Source organism: Protopterus annectens, chromosome 16.part0 (genome assembly GCF_019279795.1).
Source record: "Protopterus annectens isolate FY-2018-M chromosome 16.part0, PAN1.0, whole genome shotgun sequence".
NCBI lineage: Eukaryota > Metazoa > Chordata > Ceratodontiformes > Protopteridae > Protopterus > Protopterus annectens.
This window is the reverse complement of record NC_056750.1, coordinates 602,991,634-603,009,935: the sequence shown is the minus strand read 5'-3', so window position 1 is coordinate 603,009,935 and position 18,302 is coordinate 602,991,634.

The window sequence follows — 18,302 nt, the reverse complement described above, 5'->3', positions numbered from 1 at the left end:
ATAACAGTTACTGCTTTCAGTTCAGTGGGGACAAAGCCAGTACTCAGGCTGTGGTTGATTAGAGTGCTTAATGCAGTAGCTAGCTCCTGTTTTAGAACATTATGGGCACAGCCCGGAATGCCATCTGGTCTCATGGAGGCTGTGTTCTTAGTCTTGGAGAGAGCACTGATTACTTGCTCTTTGGAGCTGCAGGGGAGGAGGAGATGATGAAGACATGGCTTGTGGTATGCTTGGGGGGATACAGGGGGGGTTAAGTTTTCACCAAACTTGTCTGCTGGCAGGTTTGCAATTTCCCCTGGGGTCAGTGTGTATGATGCCATCCACAATTAGTTCAGCACACATCCGAGTCGGACCTTTTAGGTTGTGGATGTAGCTGAAGAAAGCCTTATGGTTATCCTTGGCTATGGTTGCTAAATTTTTCTCACAGTTGCTCTTTGAAGATTTTATGGGTTGTCTTATTTGCTTGTTTAGGCTGAGGGTGGTCTTCCAGTTCTCGGATCTCAATCTTGTATTTTTAGACAACAGCTTCTTTCACTTATTGTATCATTTATTAATGCTAGATGTCCACCAAGATGGTTTGTTTTTTTTCTTGAGGATCTTGCTTTAATCCTATCCAGCACAGCTATGTCTATACATTTGTGTAGATGTTTATACAGGACATCCTTGCATACCATAGAATAATGCCATCTGTGGAAACTGGAGCTTGGAAGTCAATTATGCCTTCTCTTAGCAATATATAGTTAGCTTTGGTGAAGTTATTTTTACACTGACTTCTCTGGGGAGTTCTGGTGCTATTGCTACTTGAAAAATGACTGATTTGAGATCAGATTTAATCAGTTTAGACCCTACACTTGAGTTGTTGCATCTCCCACTCATATTAGTGAGGATCAGGTCTAAAATATTGGTGCCCCTTGTGGGGTGGGGCACTGTTTGTTCCAGGGCATTTGAGTTAACAAAGTCCAAGAACTTTTGTGTGAGTGAATTTGGGCTGATACAAATTTCCCAGTTAATGGAAGGATAGTTGAATTCACCCATGACTAGGGTTTTAGGTTGTACCTTAATTGTCCCAAGTAGGTCTATATAAGCTGTGTGGGCATCATGGTTCATGTAAGGGGACCTGTAACTGACGATAACCTGAAGGGGGTCTTAGCCATGGCAATTTGAACTTGGAGTAGCTCCATAGTGTTTTCCTGTCTAACTGGTCTAGAGGTGTCATTATCTTTGGAGAAGATGGATACTCAACTTCCTTTGGTTCTCACACCTTCAACTTGTGGTTTGAAAGTGTGGAAGGCCAGGGTACTTACTGTGGCCTTCAGCCAGATTTCTGTGACTGCACAGATGTCAACATTTTCCAGGGAGAGGAGTGCTTTCAGAGAGTACAGTTTCTGATTTAAACTCCTAGTGTTTAGCCTCATGACCCTTAGTTTCTTTGCATTTTATATTTTCATATCAGGGAATTTTGTTGTTGTGACCTTGCCTAAAAAAGGCAGTATGGGGAAGGCAAGTGCCTTAGCCAGCAACTGAAAGCCTAGAGGTGCCACATGAAGACAATCTGCTGGCAAAGCAGTGTGGTCAATCCACCATGTCACCCTAGGCTGAAAGGAATTGGATCCCCTTAGAATGACACCAGAAACTAAGCCAATTACTGAAGTCATTCATTTTCTATTTATATTGTGGTATCATCCTAAGTGATGGCACATATTCAGAGAGCTCAATTGTGTCTCTCTTCATATAGTCCAGACAGATACTGTATGTCTCAAGTCATTCAAACCAACATGAACTATGACTGTCATAACTGTACTTGTTGTTGAGACTTGAGTGCATGTGTAATCTGGTGAATCTCTGCACCAGACAAGCAACTGACCATGCTCTTCTCCTTGTTCAACCTAGTGAGTGGGGCGTCTTTATGATTCACTACAGAGTCACCTATAACTAAAACATTTGGAATAGTTGTGCATTGCCTTAAGGGCTTATTTGGTGAAACACAAGTGATAGTGTTTTTATGTGTATTGGGTGCTTTGGGCATTGTATTAGGTGTAGCATGTTTGTGTATTGGAGATCTCTGGTGTTTAGGTAGGTTTTTGGTGAGTACCACTGCCTATGAAGGTTTATGTGTTGGGTGCATATTATGAATAGGAGTCATGGTGTGTGAACTGACAACCTGTTTAGTGTTACTGTTCTGGGCATGAGAGAGCAGTGATTCCATATTCTTAGTGTAGGAGCATCTCTCGCAAATTTTACACAGGTGATTTAGGAGTAAGGGGTTGTCAGTGTACATGAGGCAGTTGCTACACTGCCTCAAAAAAAAAATGTCCGCCAGGCTGGCAGGAGAAACAGAGGGAAACCAACAGTTCATAATGCAACATTTGAACCTGGTATCTCAGCAGATAAGGAAAAAAAGATGGGGGTATCAGGCAGGGAGCTATTAAGTGTGACTAACCTATGGGGTGTATAGTAGGAGGTCTATAAAAGATAAGATCTATAGGGTCTGATATTGATAGGTAAAAGGTACAATTTCTGCTGGGTGGTTCATTGAATAGCTGAAAGCTATTCAAGAACTGCTGTGCTAGATAGCAGCTACTTCTAAGGGAAATACTTCTATTGACACTTTTGCATCTATAACTGCTAAGAGTTACCCCCTCTGCATGGTGGTGCATGACAGTGTGCTACTCGCAAGCAAGAGCAAAGCAGGAAATACAAAGAAACCAATTAAATAGCTCAAACTGAGCCCTGCACCAATGAAATAGCTCAAACTGAACCCTGAACCAGTAACCTTCAATTACATAGTCCTACTGTACGCTCCTGTCACGAGGGTACATGGGGGGGGGGGGGGCTTCTCACAAAAACAAATGTCCTGATTTTTAGTGCTCAGTCTTACAAAGAGAACTGAATTCAACTAGCATGACTCCAGTCTATACTATGGCCAACGGAAGTACAATGGAACAACAGAAAAAAGCAGGATATTTTTTAAATTAAATAAACAGTGTAAAAAGCAGCACAGTTTTTCTTGAATTAATAATAGTAACAGAATAAAACAGCAGAAACAGATATTATCTTAAATTAAGTAAAAGCAGCAGTTGGTGTGAAATACTGTCAAAGTGTAACAAACGCAGTAGTAAAATACAGTGCAAAGCAGCAGCAAACAGTCCAGTTTTTTTAACTGCTAAAGTACTGTCCCAGTATAAAAGAGAAGTACAAATAAAAATAGTTAGAGTCCTTTTGTGGGTTTCCCAGCTCAGAAAGACCAGGTAAATACCTACAGCCACTAGATGAATACTCCAAGTCCTCCTAATGTAAAAGCACAGTAAGACTGTCTCGAGTGAAGTGCTACCACAAGCAAACAAAGATATGGCTACAGCAGTGTACCTTAAACAACTCATAAAAGTGTGATTATTAAATAAAAGTACTTTGCTTTGTATAAATGAGCCAAGAGCAACTCATTTGTACAAAATTTATAAAGGCAGTAAAAGCAAGATTAGCTTATTAATAAGCTCTACAGCTAATAAAACTACATACAGAAATTTCAAGTGTTTCCTCAATCTAGACAGACAAGGCTACATCCCAGTGCACTAGAAGAAAATCCACTGACCTTGATGAGAAAATAAGTGCTTGCTAGAGTGTAAAAAATACGCTACTTTATCCAACAGATAGCTAGATAATGAATCAACAGACAATAAGAGGCAAAATGCACTTTTTCAATATAAGCACCAGAAAGGCAAATAAATAATTCAAATAAAAATTTCAAGACAGCAGTAGCAGTACAGAAAGGGGGAGCTTATTAATCTCAATTTACAGTAGGGGTGGGAAGCATAAAATCACCAGCTTTAAAAAGAAGACCGGCGAACAGGAGGGTGGGTTGGAAAGCCTAGCAGGGAGTCACCAAACAGTGCTACACCTTATGCAGGCTTGAAATTATTCAGACAAAGACAAAGGCCCAGAATTTCACTTTGTATTTAAGTATCACTCAGGAGACAATTCAAATTAACCATTGAAAAAATATGTGAAATATGAGCCTAGATAATTTAAGTGACTCTCATACAGAACAAAACTACCAGGCAAATATTTCTTAAAAGTTAATACAAGGCACAGGGAGCCCAACTGTTGAGACAAAACTTCTTTAATCCAAAACGAAAAGACGTAATCCTAAAACTAGCACAGATAATAACAATAATGCTGTTGTACAAAATTCCCTTTACGTTTTCATCAAGCAACTTCTTCAGATAAAATTACCTCATATAGCAAGCCCTTTATATACAGTTCTAAATTTTAAAAGGACCAATAGAAAAACATAATAAAACTTATTTCTTCCTTGTATTAAAAGGACATCTAAATTTCACTCAAATGAATGTATGTTAATATATGTATATATATATATATATATATATATATATATATATATATATATAAAATCAATATTTAAATAAAATCAGTATTTTGCCATTTAATAATGTTATTAAACTGAGAAATGTAAAACAAATAAATAAAAAAAATGCAGTTACTTGAAACATAGGTAAACATCACCATCTAGGGAAATAAAGTCATTCTGTAATTCATGCTAAAAGGCTTAAAATAGGTGTTGAGATGTGAGTCTAAAATTTATTATTTTTAGAAAACATAAAACATCAAAAATACTAATAGGAGTGAACAGTGTTGAATATCTAAAACTAAATAAATAATTAATCACTAAATCACAACAGCGTTATTGTTATTATCTGTGCTTGTTTTAGGATTACGTCTTTTCGTTTCGGATTAAAGAAGTTTTGTCTCAACAGTTGGGCTCCCTGTGCTTTGTATTAACTATCAGTTTTTTGGATTGGCACTAAGACCACTCCTTTGTTTCTAAATATTTCTTAAAACAGAAAACAAAATGTAGCAGGTAAGAGAGAAAGTTAGCCCTATCAGTCAAAGACAAAAATATAGCTTTAATTTCTCACTCAGCAGACAATCACCAACAGTGCTATTCCTTATGCAGTCTTGAAATCCTTCAGACAAAGACAGAGGCCAAGAATTTCACTCTGATTTTAAGTATCACTCAGGAGACAATTCAAATTAACACCTTCTGCTACAAGTGACTCTCAACCTGAGTCACTCATCTCCACAGGCATCTATCCTTTCCTATTCAGGTGGATACTCTGTCCAACTAGGAATAAACTCACCACATAAATAAGTGCAGCCCACATTCTGCTTAATTTATCCCACACTCCTAAAATTAGTTGCCCGTAGTCTGGTGACATATTCCCACCAACGTTTAAATGTGCCATTTAGCACACGTCTACCAAATATATCCAATACCTGTATTACAAAGGACTTTTACCACATCACAAATGTTTGTCTGCTATCCAAAATCTCTGAACAAAATGGTATACAGTCATCTACTAGAATATGTAAATACATACGGCCTTCTTACAAATGCTCAGCATGGTTTCTACAAAGATTATAATAAGTTTACTACTTTCTACTTTCAACAGGCCCACCACCTAATGAAACCTATATCCAGTTAAACTAACCATAACTCTCTTTCATTCAGCATCTGTGCATTGCTGTTCAGTAAAGTAAAACCAAAGACCTTTAATAATAATCCCTCAGCTTGTTTCAAACAGGTACCTCAGTGATATAACTTTTACTATCTATTCTAAATATTGTATGACCCTTCCAGGCACCTTCACATTTGGTGCATCTCAGGGATTTGTTCCTGGTCTTCTGTTGCTAATAAAATTTATTTGTGATGTCAAATCTCACTTTCCTCATTCTCAGTTAATACTTGGATGACAATTTCCATTTTTTACATCTCATCCCACCCCCTCTTCTGTTAAAGATGTCCTGCAAGAAAAAAAACTTTATAAAACTTTGGGAATAGGTTCAGATCAATTACCTGTCAACCAATAAAGCCATATCTGGATACATGCTATTTATCACAAAAAAGGCTCATATCAGCAAAACCCTTACTGATCCAACAACCTGACAATAATTACTATTCAAGCCAAAAAACAAAATTACCTTGGCCTTTGCCCATATCCAAATCTCTCTCTTTCCAGCAGAGTGTATTAGGTGCACTTTAGTGCTTAACAAAGTCAAAGCCTTTTAGAAAATATCCAGGCTTCTTATTAGCAAATCAAAATGTGTGCCCTGGCCACTGTTGTCTTCTCAAAACCTAAATATGCTCTATACATAGCTGCCTTTATTTCAAACCGCAATGTAAATATACTCTGCACAATTACCAACAAAATTTACATATTTATTTTCCTGTCAAAACAACTCTGAATACCAGTGTTTATCATTAATGAAAGCTCACTGGCTTCCTGTTACCAACTGGGCCTGATTTAGGCTGTCTTAGCTCACATTCAAACTCCTATGCCAGTTGTACTGCTCATTCCCAGCAAACTGCCTGCTAGTCACAACCAGTAGATGCCCATTCGCATCATCAGATGACGATAGTCTAACCCTTCAAAACCAAATGTTGACTTAACTACTGGAGGTAACAGCTTCTTCAACATGGGTCCAGCCCGCTGGAACCTACTGCCAACTGACATGTCTTGTTGACCACTTTAGCTCTACCTATGACTGCCACTGTTTCAGGGACACAGGGTAATCCTTAATCTGTGCCAGAAATTAAACAAAGTCCATGTAAATATCACATTAATATCATATGTATATAGTGTTCTTTTTGTTAAATGATTATTTTGCTTATTTTACAAATATTTTGTATCCACAGTCTGTTCATTTTACACAGTTTGCAAATACTCCATACATATGCCCCCCCACCCTTTATTAATACATAACCAATCCTACTGTTTTAAATAAATAAAACAATCACAATAAGCTGCAATTAAGTACAAACTAAAACCATAATAAAATTTACCCATACAAAAGTACCACTACAAATCAGTTAAGTCCTAATTTAAATCCAAATCTACCGTTAAAAAAAAATTAAAAAAAAAATATTTTGCTCAAAAGGAAACACTGCTACATATAAAAATATTTACACATGCATGTAATTAATCTGATATGGAGACATAGAACTAAATCCTAGTCCTGCCTACTGCATAAAAATATTAGTCCTCTACATGGAATTATACAGTGAATTATATGTAAGAATTATATGCAACAAAATTACTTAATTACTTAGATGGACCTATTTAAACAAGACAGACATACTCAGCATCAGTGAAACATGGTTAAAATTGAATAGAACCATTAAGCAGTTCTTGCCAATCAGGATATAATATACTATAACTTGATAGAAAATGAAAAAACAAAATAAATAGCACTTATTTACTCACATCAGCCCCAGATACCAACATGTAACAAAGCTATTCCAGTATTTGTCAAAGTTGACCTCTCTAACAAGTACTACTATAAGCTCACATACATTACTTTACATAGCTACAGTCTGTATGCTGTCAAATAACACAGGTAACATGCATCCATTATAGAATATGCTCTCCAATGTGAAATAAAACATAAAAATACTAGGTACTATAAATATTCCTTGACAAATTCCCTTACGACTATAAATAAAATATAATCCCTAATGTAGTTAACTATACCTAACTGATAACACAAAAAAAGGAGAGATATATCAGCAGGTATTCAAAGCAGACATTTCTATATCTCTATCTATCTATCTATGACCCAACGTATTTTTTCCTTTACTTTTCCCAAATAACTGCAAAAAGTTATTATACCTTACTAAAACAAACTGGCTTAATTTTATTGCAAAATAATTTATTTTGAGTGCTATTACAGCTCAATCAGACAATCAAGATTAAGAACTGGAATAAATACTTGGCAAAAACACACTCTGAGTCCATTTTGGACCAGTCCACCTTCCTGTTTAAAAAAATGAAATAAATATATAAAACAGATAAATTAGCTGCATTGTCATGTATATTTCCAAAACCACCACGTCAATGAACATAAACACAGAAGAATTCAGTGACGGGCAGAGGGGAAAGAATGCCTCGAATATAGTATAGCTGGTATGCGTACAGAACAAAGTAAATCAAAAGTACAGTAGAATGCATCATGTAGGAAGGGTTATGGATTGGGATGATCAATAGAATAACAAATAATCTATCTTCACAGATAGGTGGTAACTAGCAACAAGCTCATGAATAGCAGAAGTGCCTCATGATAGCTACATAGCACATTCCTCCTCTTCAAAATCTCATACCAAGGACTGGCATCTTATGAATCTAAAACCTTATTACCAGTGTGGTTCCAAGATGTTTATATTCCAGAGTCATTGAAGTGTGCCCATCAATTTATTCTTGCTCCAAAGTTCGATGCTTTTCCAACTTTTTCAGAACTGAGTGCATCCTGTCCCAAAAGCACAAATTATTGGTAATACATCAGCGGAAGAAGCATGCATGACTTGTTTACAAATTGCCTATGTTGGCAGACTCTTCACAGGCTTGTGGTAGCAACTTACCCTGAGCATAAATTGCTTTGAAACCTCATTGTCGACAAGGATATTATAGTAATGTTAAAATGCAGGAACGCTTTTCATTTATTCACTGCAGTCATTCCACTTCAAATGGATCAGTGAAGACACTAAATAGAATGAAACAACTATACAGATAGCAAATAATTTTATTCAGGTAACAGACATTTTTATAGTGAGGTGACATGATTATTTAAGAACTCGAAAGTGTGCCAGTGTAAGTCTATAAGAGTGGCGGGGAATGAATTTTAGCACATTTTACTGTTCATAAGCAGTACTACGCTCTGCTTGTAACCATTTATGACCCATAGTGTAGTAAATCAGGCCAACTCATTTAGTGTTCTAGATAGGGTAGGGCAAAAAAGGTACCTATCCTAGGTGCCATCTTGTATAGGACTATGAACCTTAAAAAATACTGTCTTAAGGCTGTTAAACTGTTTAAAAAAGCAGACGTTTGTCAGCTAGGCAGTTTACAAGTTGACTATAAGTTATGATCACAATTATTTATAGACAACTTGTATACTGTATAACTGTGAAAGTGTTCTGTTTTAAAGGTAGATAAATTACCTTAAAAGCAGAACAGTTTGACCTTATAGTATACAAACTACCTATAAGTGAACACAGTCGCTTAATGACAGCTTGTAAAAACTAACAAAGTATTCTTTAAAACAACTTGACAGTATACAAGCTGTCATTAAATAATCACAATTGTGATCACTTATAGAGAGTTGGTAGGACTGCCAAGAGTGGTTTTTACTCATGAGTCAGGGTTACTTCGGTTTTGTTTAGGTACTTACCAGGTAAGTGGCTTTTGGTTCAGGAATTCTTTTCAGCCATGACTTCTGCTCAAGCAAAATATAATAATAAATATGCTGATAATACTGCATAACACTGAAAGTTTAATACTCTTTAGGTATGTATATTACTTAACAGTGGGGTAAAACCTGTAAGTTACCACTTGCTAATTAACTGACAAAGGGTATTTGACTGGCTAGATTTATTTTATTTATTTAGACTTTTGTAGGCTGCATTTCTGCCTTCTGGTGATTACTTTGATAAATTTCTGCAGTGAACTGCAACCAATTGTCAATGGAGGGGCCAAATTTTCATTTATGCCAAGCTTCATCTCTTAGTTTTAGGAATCCTTTGAGCATAAAATAAGCAGTGTACCACACATGTATTGCAAGGATAGGAAACAGATACTGTGCAAGGCAGTTGGAATGGTATTTTTAGTCCACATCTTCAGTTTCTGTTGGCACAGCTGCAACATTTCATCACATTCATTATGGTATTTATGTGGCCACAGACTCTGCAGCCCTTTCATTAAGCTGCAGTATAAAGTTAAACTAATTTACATGCTTTCAACAGTGGCATTTCAGAATGTTTTTTTTATTGACAAGGCAACTCTTTCTTTATACTTACAATGCACTGAACAGCATCATTTAATTCTGTTTATTCTTTTTCTTGTGGTCACAGACACTGCACTCCCTTGTTTATAACCATAGTATTTTACCCGTTTAATATTTACTGTTGCAGTCAAGCTTGCATTTATTCTTAGAATGTTATTGGCAGTATAAGACAACAAAATAAATAACATACCCTACACATGCTTATGTTTGCATTCATGAATTAGATATTCAGAATATGTACATTGTCCTTCCTTTACACAGTGCATATGTCAAGTAAGCAACATACTGTAGATTAAACAGAAGCTGCTTTATATTACTGTCACAAAATATGAAGCATATTCTCTATGCAAAATAAAACAGAAGCTCTGAGATTAATCAGACTTTTTTCTTATTACAATTATTTACTACAGGAAAAAGGTAGAGTCCCCTGTGTTAAGGCTTTTTACATCACTAGATCTGTTTTCTGAGATTATTTACCGCGGTGGTGGTGCTGCGGTAGCGTTGTCGCCTCACAGTAAGATGCTGTCCGGTTCGATTCTCAGCGTCTTCTGCATGGAGACATGCATGAATGGGCATACCTTCGTTGAAGGTTGTGCGTCAGGGCTGGTAACTCGGCACATAAAAATCAACTACCAGTCATTAGCGGACCGGAGTTCTGCTGTGGCAACCCCTAACCGGGAAAAGCCGAAAGACTCAACAACACTATGGTACTTGATAATAAGAATTACACCAGTGGGGGAAAAAGGGACAAGTAAGCCTTTTTGCAAGAAAATGACTGCACATTGAAGACTGTGGAACAATACATGCGAGAGTAAAGCAGACACACAATTAAGGTTGACATAACCACTAGACAAAGCATTACAGCTGTGGCTAGTATGAATGGTCACTCAGTACCGTACACCTCCTTATAAGTCATTTAGAAAAATACGTTTTAGTTTTGTATTTTATACCGACTGAGTCTAGTGAAAAACTGATCATACCTAAACCTAGTAGAAATTGTGAACATTAGTATTTCAAATAAAACATCTATAAATTCTTGTTAAACAAAGCCTATAGTTATGATTGCAATTCAAAGTACACTCTCTTAACAGCAGATGTTCAAATAATCAGATCATCACAGCACACAGTCACAATTTAGTTGAGATAAAGCTGGAGTTGCACATCAGTCCTCCAGAAATCTTCTTTTAGCTTTGTGACATTTTAGTGAGTACCAAGCTATAAATGAAAGACAATAGCTAATTTATGTTCTTTATTTAATGCTAATGAATTGCATACAGACTTTTCCCACCAATAAGTGTAATTGAGGAAGGCTAAACAAGCCCTGAAAGCCTGAAACAAGACAGAAAAGCATAGAATAAATTTACACTCATCAGAAATTATACTGAAGGAGTATCTTACAAGTAGTATTTATCACCTAACAAAATTATAACTTTGTTTATGCAGCTTATTCATGAAGCATATGGCATGTGGTAGCACATCGCAATGCATGTGCCTTTTACTCTTACATGAACACATGCCATACAACCGAATTGCATAGCCACTAACTGCTATTCTCAGACACATGGTGATTTATGACTTTGCCCTCAGTTTTGCTGCAGTCATGGAGTGCAGTGGCTTTATGCCTATTGGGCACAAGTGAGAGCATGACCACTCATTTTTTTTATTTATTTATTAATTTCTTAATTAAAATAGTTCCTTATGCAGCTTGCGAAACAGTACTGCAAACCACAGCAGAATGACGTATGCAGTAGCTTAAGGTCACATTCAAAGGTTTTGTGAATAAAGTGGCAAGTTCGCCATCATCCAAGCATATTCCTGGTTGCCATTTATTTGTTAATTTCCATGAATGGTGTCTTAATTTTAATTAAATAAAGGCTTAAAACCCAACCATGAGAACACTGAATGCTAGGCACGCACTGATTCTTTCTTCACAAATTATCATCAATATGTACTGCATTTTCATGATGCTAATTCTGATGCCTAGAAAAAAAAGTAGTTTCTCAGTGAGCACCATTGTTTCCTTTGTTCTGGAGCACAGAATTGTAATTTTCAGGATAGCTATGAGATTTTTTTAAAGATTTAAAAAAATTTAAATGATTTCATGAGGTAAATATCTATTCTAAAATATTTTGTTTTATATGTGAAAACACTGACCCTAGAAATGTGCAGTAGCATGTCCTATCCCTTGCATACCAACTGCATGTTAAAGGGAGGAAACATCCCACACTAACAGTGAATAGTGTGGGAAGAAATAGCCAGGGAATTGCTATGGCTAGGCTTGTATAGGCCCTAGGGCCAATAGCCTTGTACCACCAACCTATGAAGAAAATATAGTTGTGTAAAATCTTACCATAACAGTAGATGTCCTTTTCACTGTTGCAGTATTCATCACCTCTGGGATCTCCTCCTAAGGATAAACCAATGACAAGCCAGTATACCAAACTCTTTATTACCAACGGAACATCGTACATCAGATGTATGCTCCCCACCAAGCATAGGGCATGAAACTGAAGTACATACATTCCTAACTCAGAACGGAAATGCCCCAGAGATCCAGGACCCCCAGTGGAAAGGAGGACATGTACATACAGTAAGAGGAAAAGAAGGTGTGGAACCTCTTGGTCAGAACAAAAATACCAACCATGCAGAAAGAAGAGAAAAGGGGGTAGGAGGGAGGACTGAATACTGCAACAATGAGAAGGACATCTAGTGTTATGGTAAGATTTTACACAACTGTACTAGTTCCTTTCATATCACTCTTGCAGTATTCATTACCTCCGGGAGAGTACACGATCTACAGTGAAAGCAGGGGGGAGGAGGGCAAGAGGAAACCTCCACAAAACCATGCAGGATAGCCTTGGCAAAATCTGTCCTGGACCTAGAAATGACATCCAATTTGTAATGTCTAGTGAATGTGTGAACCAAAGACCAAGTAGCAGCTTCAGGGATGTAGTTGGTGTCCAAACCCTTAAAGGAAGACACCACACTAGTAGAATGAGCCCTCACGGAAGCAGACAACTGATTGCCATAAAAAGAATAAAAGGAAATGTACTTGGAAATCCATGAGGAGATGGTTTGCTTAGAAACTGCCTAACCCAATGTTCTGGTACAAAAATAAACAAAAGTTGATAAGAATTTGCAAAAATCCTTTGTTTTGCCTAAATAATATCTGAGCTATCTATGAAAATCCAAGGTATGAAGAAACTTCTCACTAGCCAATTGTGGAAAAGGTAAAAAAGCAGGCATCTGGATAGACTAATTAAGGGACAGCTTATTAACCACCTTGGGCATAAAAGGATTGGTATGGAGAGACACCCTGTCTGTATGAAAAAACAAAAAAGGAGGGACTGCCATCAAGGCCTGGAGCTCAGATACTCTTCTGGCAGAAGTTAGAGCAACCAACAAAATGTCTTCCAGGTACGGTATTTCAAAGAAGCAGCAGCAGGCCCAAAAAGAGCCCAAGTCAGCTTTTCAAGGACAAAATTAAGATCCTAAGAAGCAGGAATGGCCGTTCTTGGGGGGGGGGGGGTCTAATATGAAGGATGCTTTTAAGAAACTGCTTGACCTCAAATCTAGAGGCCAAAGGAGGAATAAGTGGCAGACAGGCAGTAATGGCTGATAAGTGAGCTTTCACAGAAGAATATGCCAAGCCAGCATGTAGTAGTTCACACAGGTAGAAAAGAACCAAGGTGACCCCCACTGAAAAGAGGTCCTGGTCATGTTGAAGACACCAAACAGAAAATCACTTCCATTTGGACAGATATAATTTTCTGGTATTGGGCTTCCAAGCCTCCTGCAGACCTTGAGCACATCCTCAGAAACTGATGAAAAGAAATCAAAGCCCTATCACCCAAAGTGTCACTTGAAGAGTGGACAGTTGAGGGTGAAGGAGAGTCCCTTTGTTCAGTGTGACAAGATCCATGCTTTGAGGTAACTTGTGATGATTGCTACTGTCAGATGGACTAAGAGGGGGAACCAGTGCTGTCTGGACCAAAAAGGAGTCACCAACAAGATTTTTGGAGTCCTTTTCAATTTGTGAAGGGCCTCTGGAAGAAGATGAAGGGGAGAAAAGGTGTACAAGAACATTCCACTCCAAGAGAAAGACCTGTTGTCCACTTTCCAAGCCAAAGGACTTGGGACTCTGGAACAGGAGTTGCCTGTTCAGAGGGGAAACAAAGAGATCTACTTGATGAATACCCCACTTGTGAACTATATCCAGAAATGCATATCTGTGAAGCATCCTATTGTCAGGATGTGTCCTCGACCTGCTGAGAGAATCTGCCAACAGACAGCATTCTGAAGGTATAGGTACTGCCTGTGGGATGACCTGCAGATTGATGGCTATTTCCCATGCTGGAGGGGCTAAACTACAAGGAAGATAAGACCTCATTCCCTCTTATTTGTTGATGTACCACATGACTCTGGTATTGTCCATATAAACCTTCAAGGGACCTGGGACCCAGAACACATGGAAAGCTTGAAGGGCCAGAATGAGAGCCCGCATTTCCTTGATGTTGATGTGATCTGCCCTCAGCAGAGTGGCAGATCACATCAACATCAAGGAAATGCGGGACAGAATGCCAGCCCACATTTCCTTGATTTATTTATTTATTGACATTTGTTGACCGGGAAAGTCCACTGGGCCATTGACCCATTTTCAGTGGAGGCCTGGGGAGAAAAGTTCCACAGTAGGTTCATAGAGGTTCATAGATTAGTACTAGGCTAACTGCCCTTGCGAGCCATTTAAGCCTAGCCAATTATCCCCTGTGAGATTCAAACCCTATACCTTGTGTTTGTAAGGCAAACACCTTAACCATTAGGCCATCCTCCCATCCCAGTAGTACATTCAAAATTAAAGAACATTAAGACATTTAAGAGTTTTAAAAAACATTTGCACATTATATACCATAATGGTAGTACAGTCAATATAGTACATTAAAAGAACATATTCATAGTTCCATATTCAGATAAAATTTCACAGAAGGTTTCAAGCAAGAGAAAGAGTAATTCCCATGAGTAAAGGGGCAGAAGTGTATAGTGAGGTAAGTTGTGAGTTTCACATAGGATAGTTTAGCAAGAGGTAGGGAGAAGGAGAGAAAAGTCAGGCAGTAAAGGGCAGCAAGAGGTAGGGAGAAGGAGAGAAAAAGTCAGGCAGTAAAGGGCAGCAGTATATACAGAGGTAAATTGCGACTGCCACGTAGGATAGTTTAGCATGAGGTGGGGAGACTATGGAGGTTTGATTATTGTGCAGTGACTGGATAAGTTATTTTGGTAGTGTAGTTTGAGTGATGATTTAAAGAGTTGTGAAGTTTTCATTAGAGTTATATGAGAGGGTAATGTGTTCCAAAGTTTGGCTATATTATAGGAGTATAGACTTTGTCCAGCTCTTTTGTTTGGTTTTATAAGCTTTATTAGTTGTTTCTGAGAGAATCTAAGTGACTGAGCAGGAATGTAAGTTTGTACGACTGAGTGAAGCGCTGGGCAGAGGTAGGGTTTGAAAATTAGTTTATGTGCTAATGTTAGTTGGATATAAAAAAGATCGCTTGAGAATTCGAGTCAGTTGAGTTCTGAATTGTTTCACAGTGGTGTGTGCGTTTTGGTTTTCCTGAGGCAAATTTAGCTATTTTATAATAGCAGGATTGCAGTTTATTCCTAAGGGATGAAAATAGGTTGGTAAAGATAGCACTTCCATATAGCAGGGAAGGGAGGAGCAGGGTACTTGCTAGTTTAGCTTTGGTTTGCTTGTTGAGGTATAATTTGTGCCTATATAGTTTGCCCCATTTGAAGTGTACTTTTTTTATTTTTATTTTATTTATTTTATTTTACATTTATTTTACATTTGTTGAGCGGGCTAGTCTAACTGGATACTTGTCCATTTTCAGTAGAGGCCCAGGGAGAAAACCTCCAAGATTAAAATAATGTAACAGGAATAAAAAGCAATAAAGCAACATAAACTAATACATGTTGAATACACTAATACAGTAATGCTGTAGGCTAACATGGTAGGAACTAGCATCAAAGCAGTAAAGGCACATAATGCTACAATGATTAAATACAATATTGCTGTAGGCTAACATAGTAGAAACTAGTATCAAAAGAAAAACATGTGCAGGTTTTGGCAATACAGTAGTTCTAGAAGCATATATCTGAGGCATATAGTTTGACATTTGTTTTGCAGAAGAGTAGGGAAGAGATGAAAGACTCTAGCTAATTATTATGCCTGTTCAGAAATTTACACGTATATAACGTAGTTGGCATATATACAAAACTGACAACGCAAGTGCCAGGAGCAGGAGAAGGTTCCAAAAATGTACCATGGTAAGTTTCATAGAAAAAGAGAAAACTAGAATATTAACTGAGAGGAGGCTTTATCAACCCACTAGGGGGTTGTTGGAAGGGGAAAAAATGCAGTATACTATACAGTTTGTGTTAATCAGGGTTAGTACATGGGCATAGCCATTGTGCTTTAAGGAGTAATTTCAGTTGATGCTTGAAGAGTGGTAATGATGAAAGTAATTGTAGGTTGCTGGGGAGCCTATTCCAAATCTTGCACATGGAATTAGAGAAGAGGGAGCCTCCTGCTTTATTATGGGATTTCTGGATGGTTACTTGTAATTTATTTGCCAAGCGAAGGGTAGTAAGATTTCTATATGGAGAGATTATGCTATTGAGAATAGGAGTATTGTTGGTATGAAAGAGTATCTTATGGGTAATAGTAAGTTGTTGAGATAGTAGCTGGTTTTGGAGTTCTAGCCATCCTAGCTGTTGGGGATTTATACAGTAATGGCTTCTATATGGTGAGCCCGTGGCAAATCTGGCAATGTTGTTATAGGAAGCTGCCAGTTTGTTTAGGTTAGATTTGGAAAGATTAGTATAAATAGATGAAGCATAGAGGAGGGTAGAGATCAAGTGGGTATGGGCGATGGTGGTTCTGGCTTCAGGGGTAAGGAAGGATTTTATCCTATATAGTGAGCCAGGTTTTCTGTTAACAGTTTTAATAGTAGTGTTAATGTGTGTGTCAAAGTTAAGATTGTGATCAGTTGTTACGCCTAAGAGCTTGGTGGTCAGGTCAGGTGTAATGATAGTACCATTGCTAGATTTAACAGGAAGATCAATGGGGAGGACTTCAGTGTGGGAGTAAATATCAGTAATTTAGTTTTTTTGGCGTTTAGTAGGAGGCAACTTTGTAAGAACTAGTTTTCAACTAATTTAAATACTGTCTGGGTAATGATTTGGAGATGAGGTGGCAGAAGACACTAGTGTGGAATCATCTGCATATTGTATGCAGGTAGCTTGAGGAATATTTAGCTGTAGGTCGTTGATGAAAATAGAGAAAAGGAGAGGTCCCAGGATGGAGCCTTGTGGGACCCCAAGAGTAATAGGAAGAAGAGTGGAAAGGTTATTGTCCCAGAGGACAGCTTGGTGTCTGTTTTCTAAGTAGGACTTGAACCACTGTAATGCCTGTGTGTTGAGTGAGAGTTGTTTTAGTATATTTAGTAGTAATTGAAGGTTCACCATATCAAAGGCTTTTGATAGGTCTATGAAGAGTGCAGTGGAGAGCCTGTTGTTGTTGCAATGCTTATTGATGCAATCAGAGAAGGATAGTAGGGCAGTAGTAGTACTATGGAAAGGCCTAAAACCATGCTGACAGTCTGATAGAAGGTTATTTTGGAGAAGGTGATCAAATAGCTGGCGGTGGATACATTTTTCCATTATTTTGGCTAGGGGGAAAGTAGGGCTATGGGGCAAAAGTTAGATATTTCGGTTGAGTTACTACCCTTTTGAAGTGGAATTATGTGAGAGATTTTCCAGAGAGATGGGATGGAACCTTCAGTAATGGTTCTGTTGATTAGTATGGAAATAGGACAGGAAAGTACTTTAGCTGCAATTTGCAGGTATTCAGCTGGCAGGAGATCAGCTGATGGGGTACATGGTTTAAGTTTAGTCAGTAGGGTAAAGATGAGGGATGTAGGGACTGGATTTAATTGAAAGGTAGGGGGTTTGCTAATCATGAGGAATGTGAGGGTTGAGCTGACAGGAGGTAAGGAATTAGCAAGAGATTGTACAGTTTCTGTAAAGAAGGTATTGAAGGTGTCAGCAATATCCTTAGGAGTGCTTATTGAAAGTCCTGAAGGGATTGATGTCTTGGAGTGGCCTGGGTGCAAAAGTCTATTAATAGCTGTCTAGAAAGTTTGTGGGATTTGTTGATGCTTGTCTTGGAGTTTAAAGTAGTATTTTTTTTTTATCAAGGAGTATTGATTTTTTGTGGCATTTCTACAGTGTTTGTAGTTCTGGTGATCCGTTGGGTTTTTAGTATTTCTCCATTTAGATCAGATTTTATTTCTTAATATAATTTTGTGTCTTGTCTCTTTAGAGAGCTATGGTGCAGCTTTACTTCTGGTTCTTATGGATCGACTAGGGGCATGGTATTCCAGTATTTGTAAGAATTT